Consider the following 20,913-nt stretch of genomic DNA (forward strand, 5'->3'; position numbering starts at 1 on the left):
ATTTAAATGCCAAAACAAAGTCTTTAAGCATCTCGGTATCAGTAAATTTGATATATTTTAGTGTGATTTTCGTAAGTATTGCGAGCTAATTTAAAGTTATGCTCGCCCTCTTATTCATCTCAAAAAAAAAAATCTTGCTACTGCTGTATAAAGATTGCATACTCTGCCTGACCTGAACATTGAGGTTATCCTAAGTTATCCAAGCCAGAATCCCAGCTAGCCTCAGACTAACCTCAGGCACATTAAGGTTAGTTACCATAAGCAAATCCTTTGATAGTGTGTATAAATGTTACCTATTACATGTTGGTATTTTGTGTAATACCTGTTAGTGTTTGGTTTGCTGAACGAAAACATTTGAATTTACTCTATAGTATACAGTGAATCTGAAGATTCACTTGACTCAAGTTATGTTCATTTTGCTCTTGCAAGGACTAATGTTAATGTATGCTACTAGCTTTAGTGTTAAGAGATTAAAACTGACTTCAGTAACTTTGAACTTCCAAAAGTTATCTGTATTATAACCATTCAAAAGACAGCCTATCCCAAGAACTTTGAAAGGCACTGTTGCTACACTGCCAACAGCCTGTTACTTAGAGGCAGATTTGATGCATGAGTAAGAAATTCCTGGCAATTAGGCCTACCCTCATTTGAATTTGACTATGACCCTGTAGTATATTGGCCAAAGCATCAAAGAAAATTAATCTTTAAAAAGTAGGTAATTACATCCAGTTCCCATACTCTAGGGTTCTGCATTTAATGAATGGGGCCTATTTTGTTCGTTTTTACTACCCCATTCTGGACCTAAAACTGAAGGCTGTAAAACAAAAGGTGAGGCTTTGCAAATGAAAATTAGTTCTACCTCTGAAGACTAGTACTACAGTATAGCATAGCAGATAATAATACCTTTGGATATAGTACAGATAATGTATAAGAACACAGCCCCGACAGAAGTTTGGGTGGAATTTTAGGAAATTTTTGTACGTTATGAGGAATTGTAACACCATGAATACCAGTACCCATTAACTTGCACTCTTTAATCAGGATTAGGACATGAGAAAAGCCAAATATCTCTTGAAAAGCCTTGTTTAAAGCCATCTATGTATACATGTGACAGCAAGTCAATGGTAATTGCTGTTTGGTAGCACTACCTCCAGCTTTGATAAATGTTGTTGCTTTAAAAGTCTGGAGTTTGATGTTCATGAACTGTTTACAGGTCTCATCAAGCGTAAAATGAGAAGTAACATCCTTATATCATTGTTATCAATTTTGTATGTTAAGCTGGCTTCATTGTACATTTTCTGATAAAAAGGTTATAGGATGCACTACTATTCACTGATTTTCTTTTAAAGGGCATAACGAAAGATCTGACAAACTTAGGTAAGTTTATTTAATAGAAATTTCAGAATGCCTTCTGAGGTTTCTCATAATTTAATGAGGCAAATATTTTTATGAAAAGTAATTTTTTTTCATGAGCCATAGTATAACTGCCTTGCTGAAATGAGACTTTAGTGGGTAGATATGATATGCTTCACCTGGAAGATATTACCTGGTGGCTATTGACAAGTGAGGTGCCAGCTTGGTCTTTTTAAAAGTATATTAGGTGAACTTATAAGTGCAGTATATATTGGCAACTGTGGCAAGAAACTTCACTTTTTCTCATTTTTTTAGGAATAGGTACATATAATTGAGGTGTTAGTGATTGCTGTAAGGAATGCAAAATTATTAGTACAGTACAGTATATTTTCATTTTGTATTACCACAGTATTCCTTTATATCTTTTAGAAAATATTGTTGTTTATTTAAGCACTTGTCACCAACACAATGCATCTTGACACTTGCTCAAGGCTTTACTCATGCAGACAAGAGTCAAGCCTTGTTTTAGGAATCAAAAACTTGCAGCAATCAAGAACATTTAATCTTGAGCCAGAGAGGACTTGGGTAACTTGCATCAGCAAAGTTCAGGAGACCAGAGGCTGGGATCTGTGGCAGATAAAGTCCCTTCAGAACTACCACAATTTTAAATCAAAACAGTTCTACAGTATAGCTGTGGTTGTTTCCAATTGGTTAGTTTCAAAAGTGTGCCATAGTGTAGATGGTAAATTTGGAACCAGTGCCACCATGGAAATTGTTATACATGGCTTAAGTTATGTGGATAATTAGATGAGCCAATATTCAATAGACAGTTCAGCCTGTGATTAACAGTGTATATATATCTCAAAGCAAATTAGCAAGATTTTCTAGTGGCTTTTTTTTATAAGTTAGGTGCCAGCTAGTATAAGATTGATGGAAATCACACAAAAAAATTTATTTTTTATCTAGCTAAGTATGACATATGGAAACATGAGTATGAATTAGTGTATAAAAGTTCATTGTAATTTTATGTGGGATCTCCCCCAACCACCCTCAAAGAAAACATCAGGATGTGTATTTGGTCAAGAAGAGTACAGGCAGTCCCCAGTTTACGACGGGGATTCCGTTTTTATGCTGCGTCGTAAACCAAAAATTGTTGTAAATCAGAAAATCGTCAAAAATCCTAAGAAAACCTTACTTTTTTATTGAGTTTTTCATCAAAAAACTCCAAATTTTTATTATTCTGCCGTTTTGGAGCCATATTTCTAACATCGGATTGGCGTACAATGCGTCGTAACCCTGGAACATGTGTCATAAACCGGGAAATAATTTCTGATGAATATATTTGAAAAGAGTCATAACCTCAGAACGTCGTAAGCCGGACCCATCGTAAACCAGGGACTGCCTGTACTTATTAAAATGTTAAATTTAATTCATGAATTCTGTCAGATTTCATGTGCTACGATTCTATTTAGCGTTTGATGCATAAACTTTATTATTTTTCTGCAGTTAGCAACTAAGATTTATAAATGTTTTTTCTTACCTTCCAGATTGGATTATAGCCCAAGGAAACACATTTGGCAGCATAGGAACAGGAGATTTTTTGCATCTTTTTCTTTATCGAGGTAAATTTTTTTAATACTGTACAAGTATTTTATTGCATCAAAAGTTGTAGGCTTGTTTACCATATCTAATATGGTATGATTTATATGGCCTTTAGTATCAGAACAGATCAGTTATATCTATTAGAAGCCATGTAAAGTACCTTGATTGCTGATCATAGTGAAAAAAAAAATACTATTTGTAACAGACAATATAAGATGAGCAAGGGGTAATCTTCGAGAAAAATTAAGAAGAGGTAATATTTGAACTTTTGCATCATGAAATTTGAAATGTGCTTAGCTTTACAGAATATGGAAACTACCTTTGATTGACCAAGTTGAAGTAGTCCACAGTTAGATCTTGCCCATTAAGTACTCTTAGCTATTATAGGAAGCACTGACTTACCCCAGTTATTTTAATACGTTGAAGTGTCTGCAGTTAATGCAGCTATTCATATTACATTACTATTAAGGATTGCTTTCTCCTTGTTTAGCAGTACTGTATTTGTTAAAGGGTCAATTTGAGGAGGTTATAGAAGTATTCTGCCTTGAATTCAGGCATTTTTGTAGTCAGCCTACTTCAGAAAGTATTGGGTAGTTGTGGTGTCCTTTATTTAAATAGTTGCACCATGGATACCCTTAATGCATAAGAATTCAGACTTCTTCAGATTTAATTTTAGTGCTTTATTTGACTAGGATAAGCATGCCTATCATAAACAAGCTTTAAAATATCAGTGTTGTAAGCTGTGTATCTGTAGAAAAGTTACAAATTTAATTACGGTACTATTGAAGAGCAAGGAGGGGAGAAAGCAAGCTTCAGTTGTGGAGTGTTAGACAGTAATGAGTGTGATAGTTTTGATTCACTTTAGATATCAAGATGATAGTGTTGCACTACCTTTATTGGTTTAAAGTTTTCACGCTGATGTGATGGTTCTCCTTGAAAACAAGATGGCATGTTAGGTATTAGATAGTTCTAGTTGGTTATACAATGTTCTTACCCTCAATCCACGATGAAGTTGCTCTCAACCTTAATGAAGCTTATTATCATTGTCTTTTTCATTTAATTGTACATGGAGAACTAAAACCAAATTGTGAAAAAGACAAATGGTAACATATATTGGGCTTACTAGGAATGTTTGTAAGTGGATGTAAGAGAAAAATTTTTTAAAAATCAGGCAAAAGTTAAATGGCAGCTAGCCATGGAAAGCTGCTTTTCAAGAAACCTTGAAAAAAAAATGTTAATTAGTTTCTTCAGTCAGTATTTGTGGTTGTAATATTTTTTTTTTCTTTTTTCCAGAATAGTGGTTGAAATGATATTCCTGAGGATCTGTGCTTTTCTGGAAATGTCATCAAATATTATCTGAAGAACAGATAAGGAATTTTGCTGCAGATGGCATGAGTCAAGGAACTACCCGAAGTCTGTGGACTAAGTTGAGTATGAAGTTATATCTTTATTTCAATTAATTGTATAGTATGATGAACCTTAAGTGTTCGCAAGTAATCAAGTTAATTCTCTCTCTCTCTCTCTCTCTCTCTCTCTCTCTCTCTCTCTCTCTCTCTCTCTCTCTCTCTCTCTCTCTGTTTTTATGATTGTTGGAATTTACCTGTATGTTCCATAATAATTTTTAGTAGTCTGTGCATATAATTTTTGGAAATGCAAATATACAGTAATTGCCCAACTAGAGCTTGCTTCTTGGTGTAGAAAGAGAGCAGATTTAAGGATTTAAGGAATTGACAGGTATTATAGATCAGAGAAAATATATTGACCAGGTGCCCAAAATCTTTTGACCTGCAACATTAAACAGAAAATCGTTTTTGCTAACAAGATAAAATAGCATTCTTAACACACCAACATCTCTGAAATTTGTATTGTGGCACTGATATTTAGGCCAAGTTACTGAGGTTTGATTACAGTATCTGGTGACTCAGTTTTACCCAGTGTGGGTTGATAAGAAGCAGGAGGAAAAGCTTTCTGTGAATCAGCTATTTTCTCAGGAGAAATGTTTTCCCAATTGTCTTTCATCTTTGTCAAGTTGCCAAATTAGTCAGTTTTTAAAGGACCAAACTTGCATAAACAAGTGATTAAGGGACATACTTTGCTGATGCAAGTTGTGTTGTTCAGTGATGTCCTTGGAACAGCTAGGTGTAAGATGATTACAGGAATGTCTCTTTTACTGTTTGTCTTTGGGAGTTTTTGCATTTTCCCTTGCTATAGGTTAGGAGGTTGGATTATTGGAATACAAGCTCATTTCCTTGGATTGACTTTGTCCAACAGATGCATAACCTGGTTTAAGGTCTGTAGTACTTGAAGTGGACAAATGGGGCTTATTTAGCCATTATCTGCTAGGGAAACCCTTAAATAGTAAAAATCTTATGGTCCTCATCTTCTCGAGCTGTAATTAATGTCAGTAGTCTAGTCCTGCAAGCTGTTAAGGTTTCATTAGTATTTTTCTGGCATATTTAGGGTGTTGACGTGCTTTCTCCATCACAATTTGAACAGTTAATAGCTTTTTTTTTCTCAAATTTTAATCCTTCAGTAATATTTTAACTTCTGTCTTACCAACCCCCTGTTCCCTGGCTGTTGTCTTAGCCTTTTAAAATGTGCACTTCATTCTACAATACATCTATTCTTAAGTACAGTACTTATATCAACAAAAGGGTTGCTTTTTCTGTGGCTGCTGTAGCCTTGTGCCCTAGTGACATTTCCTTCTCATCTGATTAGTTTGTTGTACAATTGTCTTGTTTTTTCTACATAATAGAATGACAGTGACAAATCAAGCCCCTAGGGAACTAGAATGACAGTAACAAATCAAGCCCCTAGGGAACTTTGTTTTCATTCCCCTGGCTAGGGTGTCTGGGTTCATATCAGTCTACTGCAGATTACTGTTGTGGCACTAGACAGTGCTGTTTTCGAGTCTTATCAGGCCCAGCTGCCTTTTTTCCATTTTCATTCATTCGTTATTTGGTCTCTACATTCTTGCTTAATTTCTTACCACTTGGAAAAATGTCCTTCAGGCCAGCCATATGAGCAACAGGTGTCTGGTTAAACAATTTTGATGAGGCTGCTTTTCTCTCCTAGAGACTGTCTCTTAGTTGTTAGGCAAGGATATTTTGTGTGCATCCATTAATAGAAAATCCTATTCTCCTCTGTTTTTTTTAGACTTCCATTCTCTACTCATACTTATGAGCAGTAGGGCAAGATGGTAGAATTTGAAACTGTTTGGTTAGAGGAAGCATCAGTCTTTTGAAGTTGTCTAAAAATTTTAGTCAGGATGTTGGGTTAATTGTTTTCATAGGAGTATTATTATCCTGTTAACTAACTCACCTCCAGATTTGAACTGGTATCCATATAGGAGTATTATTATCCTGTTAACTAACTCGCCTCCAGATTTGAACTGGTATCCATTTAGCCTTGTGATTTTGCAATGCAAGATTGTGATAAAAATCCAAGATGACCAAATTTTTCCACCTTCAGTATACTATTCCCAGTGCTTAGTTTGCCAGCCTAAAATTCATACACCTACATCACTGTTATTTGGTTAAAGGGACTTCAGTTGATATCTCCAGACCATAACTTGTTCAAGTTTTAACACATGCAATTTTAGGCTTTGTGTCCATTTTTTCTTAAGCCTTTAAGCAAGCTTGGGGCAAAATTGAGTCTTGTGTTCTGGGTAATTTGTTGTAATCTTGCACAGTACTCAAACTAGTTTGACATTTTTTTTTAAATGATTGTAGTTAAACTAGGCCATTGTACAAAACACTTGTAATGAGGGTAAATCATCATTCAGTAGCATGCATTTCATTGTCAGCTGTTGACTGCCCTAGTTCTACTGTATTTTGTTAATAAAGTTACTGAAGAGTGAGGTAACTGTACTGGCCAAAGCACATTTCAGTCGTCTGAGATATGCTGTTTAGAATGATGAGTTTTATGACGTCACCAGGAACCACTAATAAGCTTAAGGACTAGTAATATTGATGGGTTTTTTTTATTTGCAAGAAATATTGCTGTAGTTTATAGTTATTGAAGGTTCTTAATTCAACACTAAGTGGATCATGCCCCATTTTCACAAATGCTGTAGGAACTTGGATTGCCAATGTATCTTAAAAGTTGAGCCAATTTGTGTAGTTCTTTGGACAGCCAGGTTGTGAATTTCAAGGTTCACAAATGCTGTAGGAACTTGGATTGCCAATGTATCTTAAAAGTTGAGCCAATTTGTGTAGTTCTTTGGACAGCCAGGTTTTGAATTTCAATGTTAAGTTGTAAAGCATGGGATCACAAAGTTGGTTCCCACTTGATAAATTTGGTCATTTATAGAGAAATATTTGCTCAAAATTGATTTTAATACATTTTTACTAATATGGTACATTTCTGGTTTAATGCATTTTTACTAATGATACATTTCTAGTTAGAATTGTTGGTTGTATTATAAAGTTACAACCAAAGTTTGGTTTTGTACAAGTTATGTTGTTGGTTGTATTTATAAAATAAAATCGGTATTGCGATAGGACATTTTTCTCGTTCATTTCCAGATTTTCGTACAACAATTTTACAGAATTTCCTTTCATTCTCTTTTGTTAACACACACTTCCCTTTCTTTAATTGAATTGGGAAACAAGTCAAAATGAAAAATGCTGTAGAGTTTTATATCTGGAAGTTTTATTCATTTTATTTTTTCAGGATGGAAGGGTTGATATCAGCAGCGGTACCTCTCCTTGTTCCTGTCAAAATTGAAAGGGAGCAAATTGCTCACTGCTGATGCCGTTGAGGAGTGTGCTGGGGCTCACTGCTGATGCCGTTGAGGAGTGTGCTGGGGCTCACTGCTGATGCCGTTGAGGAGTGTGCTGGGGCTCACTGCTGATGCCGTTGAGGAGTGTGCTGGGGCTCACTGCTGATGCCGTTGAGGAGTGTGCTGGGGCTCACTGCTGATGCCGTTGAGGAGTGTGCTGGGGCTCACTGCTGATGCCGTTGAGGAGTGTGCTGGGGCTCACTGCTGATGCCGTTGAGGAGTGTGCTGGGGCTCACTGCTGATGCCATTGAGGAGTGTGTTGGAGCTCACTGCTGCATGCCGTTGAGGAAGTGTGCTTGGGCTGTTTGATGATTGTTGAGGAGTGTTGGAGCTCACCGCTGCTGCCGTGGATGCTGGAGTTCATATGAAGCTGCTGTCTTGTTGTTTGATCATTGCTGGAGAAGATGAAATGGGCTCACTGTGAGTGCCGATTAGAAGTGTGTTGGAACTCAACAGCTGTTGAGTACAGTGTTGGATGCTCACGCTGCAGTCTGGATGCTGGAGTTCATTTGAGCGGAAAGTCTTGTTGGGTGATCATTGCTGATATGAAGATGAAATGAGAGCTGCCTTGTGGAAAGTGTTTATTAGAAGAATTCCTTGCGTCAACAGCAGCAGTACATTCTCGATGCCCACTTTGCAGTCTATAAATATGGCGATGTTCTTTTGACGGAAAGAATTGCCTGCTGCAGCAGCAGAATTTTTCAGTTCCTTTTGTACACTGTAGGAAGAATGAAGAAAAAATTCCAGTTAAAACATTTTGCTGTGATTAATATTAGTGAAAATAAAATTCCGCTTTTCTCTGGACACTTTTGTTTAAATCCAAAAATTTCTCAGAGTGGGTGTTGTGTAAAGAACCCAGTAATGGCAATGAATACCAGGTCGAGATAGATTGGGTTGTCCTCAACTGAGGGCATCCGGACAGATGGCGTCATCCATCAGAGCAGGGACCTACCATGGTGTGATGCGTATAGTCTAAATAAAGGTTTGGCTGGTAATTACTGAGATGGACGATAAAAAAAAGGCATTTGACCTTTCTTGTTTGCTCAGGCTTGTTCACACCTTGCCACGACTCTAAGAACGTTGCCATTTTCTTGCTAATGGAATTTTCTTGCTAATGGAATTTAAGCGGTGAAGTCTAAATGTCTCTTAACGGTGTCAGAAAAGTGGCTGCTATGACAACCGTCACTGCCTATATTTGCTCCGCGATTTAGTACTGCGGGCTTGGAAATGCAGACAAAGGGCTCCTGTCTGAACTTATAGTTCAGAGATCTGTGGTCTTCTAGGTATGCCAGCCAGTCAGTTACGATAAAGCTTATGTAGTATTCAAAAGTAAAATGTCAAAGATCTATGGTCTAGGTTTGCCAGTTACGCATCCTAAGTAGTATTCAGAAGTAAAATGTCTGAGAAGGTCATTTTCATAACAGCATTTTCAGACATGTCAAACACGTTTTCAATTATCTGCTTCCCATTTTCTTTCGAGTCATGTATACCGTTAACTATTCCATTTCTTGGACAAGAAATTAACTCTAACATGGTCTATTCATAACCATAATGCAACAAGACACGGCAGGAAGAGTTTGACGAGCAGGTTACCCAGTGAAAAAATTTGCAAATTTCATTAAGCGCACATCAAAGACAACTGACAGATTTAAAACTATTCAAGACTAACGTGACCACTATAAAGAAATTTTCTGAAATAATCTATGGGGAGTCAATTTCAGCAATTTTGATCCGACAAATGTTTATGTAGCGTATTTTCTGAATCTAATCATCTATGGTGTCAATTTCAGCAATTTTGATCCGACAAATGTTTATGTAGCATTTCGTGCCACGTTGGGAATAAGATTCAACATTCTAAATCTACAGTATGGGGTCTAAATCTAGAGTATGGAGTGTCCTTTAAATCAAAATCATTGCATTTAGAGCTGCCACAGTTTTTTTTACTATTACTGTCAAAATACTTAGTTTCTTTTATATTTTCTTGAGACACCACAAAATAGATTTTCATTTTGCCAATAAATAGCATCTGGTATCTTAAACCGCTCAACTCTCAATGATGTTGAATTGTTTGAGAGGTTTCTTGCAAATTCAACAGGACTGATCAGGTTTCTGGTAATTATTTTCTGCTCTGAGACACTGTATAAAAATCTCAGGGGTTTTCATAAGAAACTTAAGATGCATCTCGGGAGTGTGAATTTTCTTGAATTTTTAGTTTATGCAGAATACTCAGTATAAATATTTGCTATTTAGGTTATGAAAATGTTAACTAAAGAACGCCGTATGGTCTTAAATCAGCTTTGAAGCTCAAAAACTTTATAAATTCAGTCTTTTAGTACTTGGTCTTAGTCTAATAGACAAAGTCTACATAACTTCACGGGCATTCCATTATTAGTTGAAATACAAACTTTCTAAATTTAAATTGCGTGCCGTTTATTAATGTATTACTTTATCTTTCCATTTTGATTTACAAGTTTTGTTGAATTTGAAATATGCAATGAAAACTTGTCAAATATCTATCAGAGAACACGAGGAGAATTATAAACAAAAATTACTATTGAGATTTTTGTATTTTATTACACCACGGGTTTTATCAGACTTATCGTGTTACAAGTCATCCAATAAAATGTGCACTAACAATATATTCTAATGATGGGTACTCAAATATATTTAAGAATCAGAGAGAAATGACGGACCAAATCAAAAAGTTCACCAAGAAGGGAACTAGCTTAGCTGTCCACAGGAATGTGTAGACCAATGATCTACACTTCTACGATGTTTCAGAGTGACCCCACTACATACCCCAAGAGAGATAACATAATCGGGACAGAGATCACGCTTAAAAGATTCTGCCAAGCTAGAGATTAAACAGTACGTAAACCATCGTGAAAAAGGTTTAACGCAAACGTGCTACTAACCGACCTAACAGCTTCTGAAGTGACCACACTGCTCCTTCATTATGACTAGTCCTAGTAGTATGGGTTTGGCTACGTTTAGTTTAAACTATGTGCACCATTCTCAAGTTCGTATTTACTAACATCCTCTTACACGCCTCTCGAAAATAACACGCCTCATGTGCACAAGTCCTTTATAGGTTTCGAGTGCTTAAAAACAGATTGTTGAAAAATCCTCCATCCTAACACAATGTCAACGCCTACAAAGTTAAAATAACGTTAGTGCTATGATTGACAAATTTTGTCACTATTATAACGAATCTACTCTACACCTTCTAACAATTAACTTCATTCCTGCTGAACGAACACGAATTCGAAACTAGTCAGTTACTTAATTTCGAACACAGATCCTTCTGACTTTCGTACTGATATCACACAGCCTCATACCACGTACCAGTGTTACCAAACTTCTCTGCATTGACTTTCAGGTTGAGTTGCAGATCATAATCATATATTACTTGCCATTTTATATTATAATAAATTTACTACCATTAATTTACTTTCAATCTACACCATCGAAGAAACAACCTAGTGTTAATGTATATAAAAACAATTGGTATATGAAGATTTTTTTTCCGTTTCTGTAATAATGCGTTTTAGCTCTAATCTTAATTTACTGCAAACGAAGTTACGTTGCTTCAGATTTGTTTTAATTCTGATACAGAAGACTAAAGATTGATAATCTTGAATACACGCAACGTTACAGCAAACTATAGTCAAGTTACCGCGAACAAAAGCTGTGTTACTTTAACGTATTAAAATATAATTATGAACCTAACACGCGGGTTAACATTTAAGCCACCGTTACTTCAGAATTACACATTGATCAATCAACATTTAACATTAAATTTAATTTTTTACGTTGAACAATTGCAACAAATACCTTTTAAAATTATACTACCGTTAAGGTGAAAATATTAAGTTTCATCACTTTTCAACTTGCAATTTAACCACACAAAAAAGGCTTGAATCTGTACAGTTAATCACAATATAGATTTCATCTATTCTAACTATTAGTGAGTATAAAACTTTACCTGAACAAAATTAAAATGTTTAAATTGTGTCAGTATAAATAATATTTACTCCCCTGACCATTTACATGACATTTTGCATATTACCCACTTCGCATCAAGACAAAGAATAATCGTAAAGTTCCACGCATTAATTTTCCCTTGTACAGTTAAAAAAAATTATAGGTTAGCTTCTTCACATCATGGGGATGTCTACCAACCTCAACTCGGAGAATTCGAGCCGATTTTGTCTTCACAATATTTGCTATTAAATTTGTTAATTACACAGAAAACCTTTAACGGATACAGGTGTAATGTAATCTTTACATTAAGGATCAGTTTAAGCACTTGAGGGCTCAACTCGAGATGAACTATAGAGCAAGCAGTGAAACAACAACTCCTCGGCTCCTACTCAAATCCTGACTTTAAAATCCTAAAAAAAAAAACCCATCGTCTATTTCAAGCTTAAAATTCTGGAACTTTCAAAACCCTGAAACTTCTGGAAGCTTTAAAAACCTAAATTTTGAGTATTAAAAAGCTCAGCATTGATCATTCAATTTCAGATAACTGAACTAACAGCAGCTAAAAACACCCAAACAAAAAAGTTTTATTGAACACCTACTAGAAAAACTAGCGAGATACAACACTTTAAAAAGATCATGTTACTTATACTATAAATTATAAGCAACACAAACTTGAAAGTAAACACTGTATTGATTTCTTAGTGTACAAAGATTAAAGTAACTAACGAATATATACCTACTGTTTGTTACACTGGAGAAGCAATATGCAAAATCTAACCAATACTGAACGTACTAAAAAAAAAAATAATTTTAGATTCCTGCTCAACACACCGCAAGCCTTACGGGAATCAAGTTAAAAAAAAAAAAAAAAAAGCTCTTCGGAAAATATATTAAACACTGGATTCTTGAACTGAAAGCTCAGTGCTGCAGTCACGTTTAAGACAAAAACTATACAGATTCATACGCTGTAAATCCCCGGATTTTGAAGATCAAAACTGAAAAGTCTCTAAGTAAACCCATTACTAAATGGCAAATTCAACCTTAGCAGAAAAACCCTTTTCAAAGTAAATTTTCGGAGAGAAACCGTTCAACCTCGTTTCACTTTTGGTAACATTTAAGACCATTCACAGGACTCCTCCCTGAAGAATTCTGTTATGAATGCAAAGACAAAAAAGGAGCAAGGTAAAGTTGAAGTTGGACATAGGTAGAAAGAGGCCATAGGAACCGGAAAAAATGTTAAAACACAGATAGTAATGCAGTTGGGACACTGAAAAGAACCTCTAGTACCAACAACAGTAAGCTACACAAGGCACAACGTGGTCCCCTGGTGATAGCAGGTCTAAAACTATCAAAACTTTCGAAAACCTCGGATTTTGAAGACAATGAGTAGCTTGGATATTGAAAACCTCTAAGTACCAACAGCAGAAAGCTACACATGGCACAACGTGGTCCTCTCGTGGCAGTTGGCCTAAAACTGATGTCAAAAAATCCGAAAACCTCAAGTCAATGAGTGGCTTGGAAATCTAAGACAATTACGAGGGCCATATAAATTTCTACAGATCAATTCTTGGGGATTGAAAACCCATCTTATTCAGTCAGGAGCAGCATTTCAAATGAAATTTCGTGGTCACGGATGGGTTAGGGGAGTATAAAAATATTCTGAAAATACAAGGAATGTAGCCTGGCCAAGAAAATCGTCTAAAGTACTCTAGTACCAAGTCCCAAGATGCTTCATGACCTACGTGGTTAGTTGTGGTAGGACCTAAAACTTTACTGGCAGTCATTGGTTCGGTCCTTAAGTGAGAGGAAATTTCATAACCAATAGCTTAAAACAACTTCACATATTGGTTTAATCTAACAGTCAGTGTTATTCTTAAATTGAAATAGATCAGTCCAGCATCGAAAGTTTGTACATTTCTGAAATGCAAAAACTTCTAAACCAGAACATGTAATATATTTGTTTTAACATGGTCTATTCCCCTTTGGGTAATCGATCTGACTAAAAATTCATTCCCGAAAAGATAACATGTGAGATTCCTAAACTACAAGATCAGTTTTCAAGATTTTAATTAGCGGAGACTAAACGTCATGTATTTTCCCAAGAAAACAAATTCGTCACACCTAGAATTTGTCGAGATTATAAAATTTTTTAGCAATGGACAATGCCGAAAGATCTTCCCAGTCAGTTCTTTTCTAATTAGAAAAACCTATACTACCTTGTTAGTAACCCTTCCAAGCAAAAAAATGAAACAAATTCTTCTAAGTATTAAATCTAGGAAGCGTCAGACATTAAGTATAAACATTCAAGCCTCTTATGTTCAACTGCTCCCTTCCCTAACACTCCAGAATGACCAAGCAGTCATTTGCCATCATGAACTAACGAACTTTGTCAGCGTGTATAAGTTTCCAAATGGAACAAGTATTAAGCATTTTGTGGGAATACCTCCAAAATCCAATACATCTGAAATATACAACTGTACAGGCGAGTCACCATTATTATTTCAATTGCCAAATGCTTTCGAAATAGGGCCATGAAATCTATTACGTCCAGAGGAAATGAAAAGTGAAACTAAGGTGGGATTGAAGACGAGCAGGAGGAACCTTTTACATCTACAATATTTCTACATGGCACTGTTTAATCATTACAAGCTCAGTGCAACGATCCGGAGAATATTTACAATTTGCTCAATTTTCTACGAAAAACTAAGATTAGCAAGGAAGAACGTGAAATGAAATCAATGGTTCTGCCCTAATAGTTACTAGATAACAGTACATCATCTGTGGTTACAGTCCTTAAACCTGTCTCAGTTGCCCAGACCTTATGAACTGGTCAACTTATCTCCCGTTTAATGACTTACAACCACCAGTCACCAAAATTTGAGTCTATTACCTAAAATAAAACCTCTAGCTGAATTATATCTGTCACAGGACCTCTACTGAATACTTTCCTAAGCTATCTATGTCACTTCATTTTTTGAACACCTTACTGTTTCCCAAAAATTAAAAAACAAAACGGACATACCCACTTAACCAACCAAGCAGACATTTAAAACAAACCTATGGTTAATGCCAGAGAAAAAGGTTGACAATTCCGTGGTGGTGTATTTTTAAGTTATTCTTCAACTCTTCAAGACATTTGACAAGAACATTCCTGCAATATATTGCTAACCTGTCTTCAAAACCAACTTGTAAAGGAACATGAAAAGATTCACATACACTACACACTGTAATATGAAAATCAGTATTGTACACTATTTACTCAGCTAAAATAAATATCTTTAATATTACATCAAAGTATTTATCCTTCACAAATTTTATTACTGAAGTGGCACAACTCAAACTTGCAGCCTCAGTTCAGTACTAATTAAAGAAGTCAGTTATCTAGAGGGCTTCCAATGATATTAGTTGCCTGTTCAGTCATTTTCTTGCTATTGAAGAATGGTTAATGTATGACAATATGCCAAAAAATAGAATAATTACCCGGTATAAAGCAGCAAAGTAAATGGACGGCAGATAATCTGAAACTTGTGTTTGAACCTTATTTTTTTTCTGAAGCGTCACTATTGTGAAAAATATGTCATAGACACCTTTACCTGAATTTTCAAGACTTGGACATAAAAAGCCGAGCAAATACACACACTGATGGTTGTCACAGCAACCACTTCCCTGACAGAATAACTAAGTACTTAAAACTCCATTAACAGGAAAATTTTGCATCAGCAGTGGCAAGGTAAACAGCCAAGTCTGAATCAGCAAGAGACTCTGAACTCTGGTCATCACACCTCCATGGCCAGAACCCTCTGCTCTGATGGATGACGTCATCCGCCTGGTTGCTCTCTACTGAGGATACCCAATCTCTACTTCCTCGAGCCATTGCCATACTGGATCAGGGGAGTTTTATTCTTTCCAGTTTCACAGTAAAAGCTAAAAGAGAGTTACGGTTAACAAACTTACATATCAAAGAAAATTTCTGTACTTAAGTATGGAAGACCACAAAAAAATTTAGCCACAGATGGTATGGTTTTAAAATATAGTACTAAAAAAGTATAGCAATTCCAACGTTAATCAAGTTCTCATTTAGTTCCCGTTATGTAAAACGTAAATCTGCCAAATTAAAACCATAATATACAACCCTGAATAACTTCTATATTGAATTGGCAGGTGAGACCTTACATAACGCTACACGATTACTTAAGTATTCATCAGACTTCTGAAATTAAAGTATTTTTGAGGGGCCAACTACGAACGTTTTTGCTTTACAGTCAAGAAGAGACTTAACAATTGAAGCCATATTCAACACTGAGGGTTTAATTTTACGTCATTCTACTGGGCAAAAGTGAATCTACACACTATAAGGAAAAACACTTATGCAAAGAAAAAACCCTTATGCAAAATTTAAAAGAAGCTTTACACGAGAAATACTTTTTACTCAATCCTTTATACAAGGCAAAACTCAGGAGAAAACTTTCAAAGAAAAAAAAACTCGAAGAAAAAACCAAAAGAAAACCTCGAGAAGAACTTTGCACAATTGAAAAAAAAAAAACACGAATAAACTACAGAGAAAAATAAGTTTTCTATGAAAGACGTCTTGTTTCTTCCTACACTTGAGAGTATATGCAATTCCCCTCTTGCTTTTGTTTTCATTAACTTAGGACTGATTTTGACTTATGCGTCCCATAAGTTGAGCATCGAAAACCCACACTCACCACTAACGTCACTAACTTATCACTAAGTTTAAGCGGAGACTTTTTAATGGCTTCGAAAAACTCAACACTATAGCCATTTATGGCGCACCAACTTTCTATACCAGGCGATGGTTTACGAACTTTGCGAAACTTAACACATTAACGCTATTAAAATGCTCTTTTTCTAGTGGAACTTGAATGAGAACTTGGACTAACTCGCAAACAGCAATTCAGGAATAAATTCTTCTTAACCTACTATAAACTTTCAGAATCTGAATTATATCTGGAGCGTGGAGCTTTAGTTTCAATTTGAATTAAAACGAACTTTTTAACATGACAGATCATTCAGTAATGTAGTCTGAATACTAGTATCTTGAAGAAAATGTTCAGCTGAAGACTCTCGAAAAAGTTTTGCTTTAAAATGTGAAAAATTAAAAACTCTAACCTTCCTATTTAAAGGCCAATTTCAGCGATCCTATAGCCACTAAAAAAACTTCAAACTACAGTATTATATGGAAAATGGCAAAAATTATGAAAACTTGTATACGGACAGTACAGGGCCATCTATGATAATCCTAGTAGTGAAATCAATGCAAAAATAAATTTTTTTTCCCAAAAATAAGATTTTATCAGCGAAGGAGGAAAGGTTACCGAAGAGCCTGTCACGAACAAAACTCGTTACACAAGGAAACAAAACGCTGAATAAAGGTTTTAAATTTACTAAAGGGGAAAACTACCACTTTCTGTCGAGGAAATGTCAGAAAACTGCCAAGTTTCTAAGAGATAAAATATCTATCAGTGAGCACTGATGAGCTTAAACATGCTTCTGAGAAATCAAAATACAAAATATCCATATTCAGCAACAGAAAAAATCAAACTACTCTGAGTTATTGAAATTCTTATCTGAAACACAAACTGAAGTGGCTATCGTGAACGAATTTAAACCTTCCACACTTTAAAAATACCCTTTTATGCAAGTACATTTTCTGATTAACTTAATACAAAGAGTATGAATATCTTCAAGACATCCACATTTTCCAGATATAATTCTGACAATGTCATATAACAACATTAGCCTACCTATCATTTTCTTCAACAATATGCCTTTCTTTCCGAACGTATAGGCCTACAGTTTAAATGGAATTAAAACAAAAATCCAGTCAAGACTTGACACCAATGCTATCTTGTTATTATAAGTACCGGTTTTTTTTTTGCTACATGAATTGTACTCCGTTACTTTTGGGACCTAAAAGTTTCTGGTCAAAAGTTTCATGGTCTAATACCGATACTGAACACCATCAGAACTGCTACACTATAGGACCGTCCAAAATTTCAATCAGGCTTTAAGATTCGGACTAAATTGCATACTACTTGCAGCTATGCTAGATGAGCAACTATCTATCAAGCATTTCAAGAATTCTTAGCAGTGGTACTACTGTTAAAAGTGCGTTCAATTTCACATAAAACTCCAGTGTCCTTTAATTCTTAGTTCATCATACTGAGTAACCACCAGTTTGTACAGATACTAACCTTAATATAAATATTGACAACGTTATCTCCCCAGTTGCAAGTTATCTGATCAATCGATTGATTACATCTCCGGTGACGTTTGGCAGACTATACAGGACTGTGGCAACTCTGGTAGCAGTGGTCCAAGTAAACCTGTGGAAGAAGTGAAATTTAGTATAACATGGAAACGAATGCAGTTTATAAAAAGGATTTTATGCGTTGCTGGCCCGAATGCTTATTGCAAACCCTTGAATATGCCTGATCTGTTTTCAAACTTACAAGAGGCCCAAGACCATTAAATATTTAGCTTATTGGGATACACCTTAAAGAGAAAGCAAGTATTGATAATCAAATTAAAGGCGTTACAGAAGCCTTACAGAAAGCCATACAGCTGTATATACAGGAAAGATTAAAACCGTATGGAATATACAGAAACAACCTTACAGGCAGCACACACTGACCTTTCGAAATCAAGCCGAGTTAACCCTGAACTATACAACAGTTAAATTGTATTCATACCAAGAAAAAGTTAAATTCTGTTTAATTAAACTTTTAAAATTAATGGATGCAAAGGCATTTTAAATCAGTTTTCAGGTCAGAAGTCTTTCCAGTCTGTGCAGTGTGACAAAATCTAAAAATGTAGCCTACAGCAAAGCTACGTGACAAACATCAAGACGGCCAGAGATTAATACAGTATGTCTAAATTAAGTATGCATTACGAAAACAAGTTTTCTAAGAAATATAAACCAAATTTGTACCATAAAAAAAAAAAATACAAAACAGCTTTTGACACTTTTGACATTTTTTAAAGAAATTGCTTTAGATTAGACCACAAAATTAATGTACAGAGAAAATGTTTATCCATAGAAAATTTTTTGAACAAAACTGACAGGGTTCATTTTTTTTTGTAGGCAGTAGATAAGACTGATGGATGTCTGAAGTCCTAAGTTTACAATATTAAACTTTGTCTAAAACTTAAATATCAAAACATACTGACACTATAGTAGGGCAATTAAGCCCTACAGGGTGCTTCAGCAAACAAATAGACATAAGAGCTAGTTCTACAGGATACATTAGGTCCTAATGGATACTAACATATACAAATCCTTCAAGATACCTCAAAAGACAAATCCTGACAATTATCAGTCACTCAACATACACAAGTCCTAGCTCCATAGTTACAAATCCTAGGAATATTCTGACTTGCATAAATCCTGGAACGGATACAAGTCATGCAGGATACCTCAGCAGAAATCCTTTAATTAAAGGTCCCACAGGATACCTCAAACAAGCAAGCATTGCCATAATAGGGTACCTAAACCCTGGATGCCTGAAATAATTGCAAGTCCTACAGGATACCTAGACATGCTCAAATCCTGGCTAAACAGAAAACCTGTTTGGAGACCTAGATACTGTATCAGCAAGTCCTGAATTAATAAAGTACTGCAGGATACCTCAATATGCACAAGCCTGTCATAATATTTATACTGTCGTACTGGAATAAAACTCCTACAGGACTCCGCAATGTGCACGTCCTGCCATAATAGAAATCCTACAGGGTACCTGGATATAAGCAAATACAGTAATTACCTCAATATAAAAGTGTCAAAATGATACTTAAATATGCTATATACCTGGAATAAAGGTCCTACAGGATACTTCAACGAGCTGTCATAATAAATCTTACAAGACTCCTACAGTATATATAAACAAGTCCTACAGGATACCTCAAAAAAACAAAATTCCTATAGGATACTATACCGGAATATAAACAAGTCCTCAGGATATTTTAACATTTACAAGCCCTTTCCTTACAGGATACTTAAATATACAGCAGACTGGAATAAAAAGTCCTGCAAAATACCTCAATATACACAAGTCCTGGTATAAAAATCCTATCATACGTCAAACACAATTGGCATAAGAACAAGTCCTGCAGGACACTTCAACTTACAAAATAACTAGCAATTACAAGTCTTACAGGATATGTCAAGTCCTGAATGTTTAGGCATACACAAGTCCTGCAGGATAACTAGTCATACTTTAGTCTATCATAAGTTCCACAGGGTACCTTTACCTCCTGAAGTCCCTGACAAAAGCTGCAAAACCTAAAGGATATTTCAACATGAAAGGCCCATCCTAATTGTTACAAGTCCTTCAGGATACCTTTCAGTACACAAGTTCCTACATCAAACCACAAACACTGCAGGATGAAGTCCTAATAAAATGAATCAAATCCTTCAGAATATTAAATTTTGACATGCACAAGTCCCATCATAGTTGCAAATCCTACAAGATATCTATAAATTCCTTGGCATAAGTTATAAGTCCTATTATTTACAAATCCTGAAGGATACCTTTCCCACCAAAAAAGTGATACCCACAAGGATACCTTGGTGCTCACAAGTCCCTGGCATAAAAAGTCTTGAAATTATCATTAGTTCTACAAGAACTCCACATACATCCTGACCTAAAGTCCTATAGGGTACCTCATATTCAAGACCTTGAATAACAAGTCACATGGAATACCTTCACATCCGAAGGTCCCTTCATCAGAATTAAAAGTCCTACAGGATAATGTACACAAGTCCCAGGCATGAGCTGCAAAGCCTAAAGGATACTTCAATTTATTTCTGCAAAATTCCTCAAACGGAAGTCCTACAGGATACCTAAACAATGAGCTAGGCTTGATAAGTTAATAGTAACAATACACCACCACACAGAGTCCTGCCCTAATAGTTACATGCTTTGAAGGACGCATCAATATACACAACTCCTGGCTTTGTTCCCGATCCTACAGATACCTTAGCTCACAAGAGTAATGGCACAACCGAGTCATGCAGGATATCTTGACATATATAGGCTACTCAAAGAGTCCTTGTATAATTATTCCTAAATATTTCCTATATTTGTTCAATTAAATATGGCCCCCTTGGAGCAACATTTGTAACAATGTTAATTTGTAGTGATCAAACATGAAGGCCATAAAAGTGGTGA

The 20,913-nt window shown here is 35.6% G+C and overlaps 1 long non-coding RNA gene across 1 annotated transcript; it reads left to right on the plus strand.

Moving 5' to 3' along the window:
* The first annotated feature begins 2,875 nt into the window (after positions 1-2,875).
* LOC136836759 (uncharacterized) lies at positions 2,876-8,536 on the plus strand. Its single transcript, XR_010852466.1, has 3 exons — positions 2,876-2,975; positions 4,249-4,381; positions 7,630-8,536. It is a non-coding gene; the product is annotated as an uncharacterized lncRNA (long non-coding RNA).
* The last annotated feature ends 12,377 nt before the right edge of the window (positions 8,537-20,913 follow it).

This window comes from Macrobrachium rosenbergii, chromosome 56 (assembly GCF_040412425.1).
Source record: "Macrobrachium rosenbergii isolate ZJJX-2024 chromosome 56, ASM4041242v1, whole genome shotgun sequence".
Taxonomy (NCBI): domain Eukaryota; kingdom Metazoa; phylum Arthropoda; class Malacostraca; order Decapoda; family Palaemonidae; genus Macrobrachium; species Macrobrachium rosenbergii.